At 43.4% G+C, this 7,280-nt stretch overlaps 1 long non-coding RNA gene across 1 annotated transcript; it reads left to right on the top strand.

The window, feature by feature from the left end:
• Window positions 1-2,481: 2,481 nt before the first annotated feature.
• Window positions 2,482-6,504, top strand: LOC310679045. The gene is made up of 3 exons (XR_014512091.1): window positions 2,482-2,522; window positions 5,065-5,245; window positions 6,264-6,504. It is a non-coding gene; the product is annotated as an uncharacterized lncRNA (long non-coding RNA).
• The last annotated feature ends 776 nt before the right edge of the window (window positions 6,505-7,280 follow it).

The following is a 7,280-nucleotide window of genomic DNA, read 5'->3' as shown; positions in this document are numbered from 1 at the left end:
ACTTCCAACCTACTCAGAAGTCATTTCCACTGAGTTCACGCAAGTGAGCCTTGATAAGCCTGCTTAATCTCAGGATAATGCTTTTGAGCCCTATATTGAGCAAAAAGATTCCTGGGTTTTACGAGATGTGCTCCATGGTCCCTTCCAACACAATGGTTGTACAAATCTTACAAAACTCTTTCCTTGGATCGATGCTCTCTTTTCATTTGCCATCGCAATTCATCTGCTGACCTGATGAGTAAAAAGCAAACAGAAAAACCACACCAAAGTCTCCCAAGTAAGCAGAGCACTCGGGGAGTAGGAGAAGAGATCCTCTTGTGGATTGGAAACTGCTAAGAAACAGGAAATCTTAATTTCATATACTGTATAAGCTCCTGGGGTCTGTCCTGACAGTGATTGAGATCATGGGGTCATAGTAGATCGCTTGCTAAAGATGTTGACCCAGTGTGTGGCTGCTTTGAAGGGGGAAAAGGTGGATTTCATGCTGGGGATCATTAGGAAAGGGGCTGTAGATAAATCTCCCAATATCATAATGGCATGAGGACCCAAGAACCCGTTGAGGTGCTAGACCAGTATTTGGAGACAGTGACAGGCAGGATGTGGATCAATTTTTAAAAAACTGAATTCTGAAAGAACATAAGTGCTATGTGTTTCAAGTTCTCCAGTCTGGAAAGTGTGAAGATGGACTGTTCAAGATGGAGCTGCAGTCTCCTGAAAGGAATAGACTTATTGTTTAGTGATTATCCTGGATTATTTCAATCTGTGCTACATAGGCTGCCCCTGAAGATGATTCAGAAACCTCAACTTTACAAAAGGAAGCAGTCAGGATATTGGCTAAGATTGCGTATACAACCTGTTTTAAAACACATGGGTACAGACATCTGGACCCAATTCAAGGTGCCCACATTAGTGTTTAAAGCACAGAATGAATTAGGCCCCAGAATATCTGAAATAGCACGTCTTTCCCTACAGATCCTTGCAAATGTTAATCTCAGCAGATGGGGCCTGCTTGGTAGCAGAGGTTCGGGGTGGTGAGTGCCTAGCAGAGGACAATCTCTCTGGCAGCTTCTATTCCTCACAAAAGTGCATCTGCCATCTTACTTGTATAGTTTCCATCATATGGTGAAGACATGTCTTTTTGCCCTGGCCTTTGACATCTGAGATATACATTTTCTTTTAAAGTGCTCAGGTTAAAGGTTTGGTGTGCATAAAATGTGATGTTTGTATGCATGGAAGTTAACTTATGTACCAGTGTGTATTTGGAAAGCAGAGAAGTTTGCAATTCAGGAGATGGTCCATTCTAGGTGAAAGTGAAAGCCTAGTGGGGTGTTTTTCTCCCCCATTCCAGAGGGTTTAGGCTACCTAATGGCTCATTACAAGCAGGTCCCTCATCGGCAGAAAATTTAAACCTGAAAAGTCAACATTCTTGTATTGTGGGAAACTGGCAGAAAAATTGCCAGCTCAGCATGTTGGGAGAAGGGTTTGTAAGCATCCATCTGTCTTGAGGGACAATGTAACAGGATATGCAAAACCCATAGTTAGAAAGATCCTAGACTGGGAAGTTCCTATTGCCTTTTGAATCTAACATTGTTGCCAGTTTCTGCTTAACTCCAAATACCTCTCTGAAACAAGCTATTATATTAAGCAAGTTGATGCTATCCGCTGTCACCAGATAGAGCTGGCCTTCCCATCCTTCCCCTCCTCTTGTCTTGATGGCCTTCTTCCCCCTGGTGTAACTACACCTTTATTCCCTGCCATTATAAGCACTAAACACCAATTTAAACAATAATTTCTTTTTCTGTCAACCAGGGGTCGCAATTTCAGAAATTAAATTTGCAAGCTGTAATTTAACTAGATTCCATCAGATGGCATGCAAGATCACTTCTTTGACTCCAGATCCCTTGAGCATATATGTGTAAACTTAAGATTTTGTTTTATTTTCTCCACTGTGTATCAGTTTACACTTGCTTGGATTGAAATGCCTTTACCATTTCACTGCCTCTTTGAAAAGATCATTTTGTATCCATTTATTCCTACTCTTTTCTTTCTGTTTCTTAACAGTTACTAACCCACAAGATGCTCTCCTCCTACTCTAATACGCTTACCGGGAGGCCTTTGGCATGGTGTGATTTACTCACTACGTCAGAACATGAATTGCAATGGAGATTAAAAAATGTGCATAGATTTAAGGGAAGAGTTTCATAAGCTAAGTAGTTAGAATGATTTAAAAATCAAACCACAGACCAAACCATTTTTAAATGCTATTTTATTCATGGATTATGAAGAATTCTCACTTTTATGGTCCCCATTTTCAGCTGTGAATTTCATCTCTGTGCAGCAGTTGGAAAAATGCACTTCAGTTCATCAATGCAAGAAAAAAAACAACCCAGGTACAATCATTTGAACAGAGTTCATGATGCAAATATATAGATTTGTGAAGTTACAAAAAGTGGCTTCCCATAAGTTAGTTCTGCAATATAAGTAAAAAAACAAACAAACCCTATTCACACCATTTCAGTCTTGTGACCATTACTCTAATATAGTTAATACCTTAAGATGTGCAGATGTGCAGATAAAGGATAACCTCACATCATTGTGACATCAGGTGATTGAAAGATGGAGGAGATAAGATTCCAGCCTGTGGATCAGATCCACTTCCCACCACTGCTCTAATTTATTCTTCTTCTTATTATTATTATTATTATTATTGTTATTATTATTAATACCCGGTCCATCTGGCTGAGTTTCCCAGCCCCTCTGGGCGGCTTCCAACAGAATATTAAAAATACAATAAAACATCAAACTTTTAAAAACTTCCCTGAACACGGCTGCCTTCAGATGTCTTCTAAAAGTCAGATAGTTGTTTATTTCCTTGACATCTGATGGGAGGGCAATCCAAAGGGCTGGTGCCACTGTCAAGAAGGCCCTCTGTCTGGTTCCCTGTAACCTCACTTTTCGCAGTGAGGGAACTGCCAAAAGGCGCTTGGCGCTGGACCTCAGTGTCAGGGCTGAACGATGAGGGTGGAGACGCTCCTTCAGGTATACTGGGCAAAGGCCATTTAGGGCTTTAAAGGTCAACACCAACACAACACCAACACTTTGACTTGTGCTCAGAAACTTACTGGTAGCTAATGTAGGTCTTTCAGGACTGGTGTTATATGGTCTCGGCGGCCACTCCCACTCACCAGTCTAGCTGCCGCATTCTGGATTGCTTATAGTTTCTGGGTCACCTTCAAAGGTAGCCCCACGTAGAGTGCATTGCATTAGTCCAAGAGGGAGATAACTAGAGCATGCACCACTCTGGTGAGACAGTCTGTGGGCAGATAGGGTCTCATCCTGCATACTGGATGGAACTAGTAGACAGCTGCCTTGGACACAGAATTGACCTGCCCCTCCATGCACAGCTGTGAGTCCAAAATGACTCCCAGGCTTCACTGAAGCAGGACCTGGAGGAATTTTACCCTTATGCTTTTCATATAATCAGTTATCCATATAATCAGTTATCAGTTATACATATATACATATATAACCAGATATTTCTATGATGATTTTATATAAACCATGTTTGAATCATGAAAGCTTCTGCTTAGCTTATAGCAAACTGCTTAGAGCTGAAAGGTCCTAAATAAACTCTGCCCTAGTACCCTCCCTTGTTCTCTTCGATGTCTCACTGAACAAAAGGGGGGGGGGAGCAATAAATCTGATGTGCTGGCACTTCCCCCCTGTACCAGACCAGAGCAGCTAAACAGGATGATGCTAACCGATGCTAACCCCAGTATGTTCCAGTATAGCAGATGGTCGTGTAGGAGTACAACAACCGAAGTTCCCTTTTTGCCTTAAGTTTCTGTTTCTTGCCATAAATCTGGGGGAAAGGTTAAAACTGCATGTTCAGACTGTAAAAGCAGAAGTTGGGAGGGAACTCTTTACATGATCAGGGGGCAAAGCTTGAATGTGCTCATTCGTTTATTTTTGCTGCCGTTTGCGATTGTATCCGATTATGTCATGATCTATGATGTATGCACTCAGGTATAAAGCCTCTGGGCGCTAGAGCCCAGTCTTTTGGAAAGGATTCCACTGGGTCAATTATTGCTCAGCAATAAACATCACTTTCTTTTTCTCCACTGCTGCATCTGTCAATTCTTGGACACTATTTGAGTTGGTCACTGGTACCTTAAAATCCTTGATATACACACCTGGTCCTTAAGGGGCACAGTTACCCCATTCAGGACCAGGGAGTCCTCCACACCAGCCTGCCCCATGTCCCCTGAAAACAGTACATCTGTCTTGTCAGGATTCAACCTCAATCTCTTAGCTGCCATCCATCCTCCAACCACCTCCAGGCACTCACACAGGACCTTCACAGCCTCCTACACTGACTGGCAGCAGTTCTCCAGGGTTTCCAAAGTGTCTCTTTCCTGCGCCTCCCTGGAGATACTACAGGCAAAACATGGAACCTCCTTGGGGTGAAGCAAGTGCTCTACTACTGAGCTAATACATGCTCAGAACTTGCAGTCCAACAAGTAGGAACGGATATCAATGCAGGTATTGAAACTCATTTCCAATTGTGTTTCATCTGAAGGTGCAAGCTTTTAAGTCAGTGTGACACATCAGGTTGCTTTCAGATTTCAGCTTTATTGTTCTGGGATACTCTGAATCTAGAGTGGGTAGCATTCAATTTAGTCATGGTAATTAATTTCAATACTTCTACTCTTTGTAAAACTTAGTTCAATACCATCCAAATCATGTTTTTGAGAAGCTTCATTAAAATAGTTCATCAAGTGCAGTTTTGCCTTTAAAGAACAAAGTACAAGTTGCAAACAGGTAGAGCTGTGAAGTTACAAAAAGTGGCTTCCCATAAGTTAGTTCTGCAGAACAAGTAAAGGAAAACTATTCACAACATTTCAGTCTTGAAAATATTACTCTAATAAAGTTAACACCCGAAGATGTACACAGGTTCAGACATTGCTAGAACAAAGATATTAGCAGAGATTGGCACTCTTTGGAAAGCCTCGCTACCAGCCGATTACTGGAATTGGCATATTGCTACACACGGAGCTTTGCAAGCCATGACAATCAGGTGGATCACCTCACAGGATTGTGATGTCAGGTGATTGACAGTTGGGGAAGATAAGGCCCGAGCCTCCTGATCACATCCACTTACCCACCACTGCTCTGCACTGACTGGCAGATGTTCTCCAGGGCTTCACAATGGGCTCTTTCCTGATCCCACCTGGAGATACTATAGGCCAGGGGTCTGCAACCTTTAAGACAAAAAGAGCCACTTGGACCCATTTCTGAAGGGGGGGGCTGGGAGCCGCAAAACAAGCCAAATGTAAATAACCACACATTCTTCCCCTTCCCCCATTCTCTCTCTTTTCCCTGAGTCTATTTCAGATAACAAAGAGGGGTATGGTACCTCTCATATCCATTTTTTGCAAAGCACCATGTGCATAGAGGGCATTATACAAATTAATACATAGAAAAGTGTCTGTCCCTCCCTGCAGTTCAACTTCCTCTCTTTTTACTAACAGCACATATCCATTCCTTCTGCTGGTGCAACTTTCTCATCATTTCTACATAGCAGCATTTATAAACCAGTGCCAGAGAAACTGGGTGAAAGGAAAGTGAGAGGGAAGAGATATGAATATTTATGTGTGTATATGTATACATACATACACCTACACAATTACAGGTTTGAAGCCAACTTAAAATAAAAAGAGCTGGTAAGCAAAGGAATCTGTGGTGCTTTCCATGGGATCCGGGGACATGTCAGCTAATACTCTTCCCTTTCTTCTTCATTTGCTTGTCTCTGCAGCAAATCTCGAGGGGGAAGGGAGAAGGGCAGGAATTGCATAGGCACGAGAGAATGGGGGAAATCCTGCATGCAGGATTTTGGTGCCTAACAGCCCCCCTCCCTCTGCAATTTCTCTCGTGCTCCCCCGCCTCTCCTGCTGGCTACCTCTGGACCCCCTCCTCCTCACTGACGTAATTCACCCCTTCCTCCCTGACAGGGAGGGCGGGCCCATTTTGTGGTTCACCTCAGGTGCTCTCCCTCAACTCAGCGGCCACTCAGAAGCAAGGCACGAGCTCCGCTGCCGCCGCCGCCTTGCTTTGCCCGGCTCGGCTGCCCAGCTCCATCCCCTTGATCTTTCTGGTGCTTCTGCTTTTCTGCTCAGGGTCCCCGAGGATCTGCAGAGCTGCGACAAAGGTGTAAAAGAGCCGCATGCGGCTCCAGAGCCGCGGGTTGCTGACCCCTGCTATAGGCAGAACATGGAGCCTCCTAGAAGCAGGTGTTCTACCATGGAAGGCAGCATTCTAATACATGCACAAAAGCTGCATTCCAACAAGTAGGGATGGATATCAGTGCATATTTCAAAAATTATTTCCAATTGTGCTTAGTCTCAAGGTGCCAGTCTTTCAGTAACTGTGACATGTCAGGTTGCTTTCAGGATGCAGCTTTAGTGTTTTGGAACACTTGAATGTAGAGCTGGTCTTCCTAACTGTGTTATGGCCAGTGGGGTGGCATTCAATTTAGTCATGGTAATTAATTTCAATACTTCTCTGAGCAAAATTTAGTTCAATCCAAGATCATGCTTCAGAAAAATTTCATTAAAATAGTTTGCACATCATCAATACAATACCACAGATGCTAGCAAGGAACTTATCTCCACTCTACCCTGCATGATATTTGGGAAGATCAGATATACCTTCCAATATACATTACTGTGCAAAATTAGGGGCAAGTCATTTCCCTCCTCCATGACTACTATTTGTCATGAGAAGTCCACTTATGTTTCGACGCCTCCATTAAAGGCACTTCCGGGTCTGCAGGCAGACTGCTCGCTCTGAGCATCCTGATTGCTGTGAGGAAGCGGGAAGGGTGCTCAGGCAAAGCACCTCCTCAAAAAAGTCCGAAGGAAAAGTTTGGGTTCCAAATGGTTCCAGCAGTGTCAAAGGACGCTCTCTAGGAGCTCCCAAAACTTCCAAGGGAGCCAGGGGAGATCCAAGATTGAGCACAGACACACAGCGCGATCGAGACCCACAGCAAACTGCCTTAAGGGCCTCCAAAACCTCCCCCCCTCCGGCTGTGGGTATTTATTTGCATGGAAAAAATCTGCAGGGACTAAATTAAGTATGAGAAAAATACTGGCTAATGGTTATTTTTAACAAGCATTCCAGGCGATGAGCTGAGTTTAATCTGTGATTTGCCTAAAGCACTGGATGCAGAATTTTTAGACTTTATAAATATTTTCTAACAAGAGAGCCAAACTGGAAAGAAT

Source organism: Podarcis tiliguerta, assembly GCF_965153285.1.
Source record: "Podarcis tiliguerta genome assembly, chromosome: 5".
NCBI classification, from domain to species: Eukaryota; Metazoa; Chordata; class Lepidosauria; order Squamata; family Lacertidae; genus Podarcis; species Podarcis tiliguerta.
Note: the sequence above shows the minus strand (reverse complement) of the source record. Positions and strands in the feature narration are given on the sequence as shown.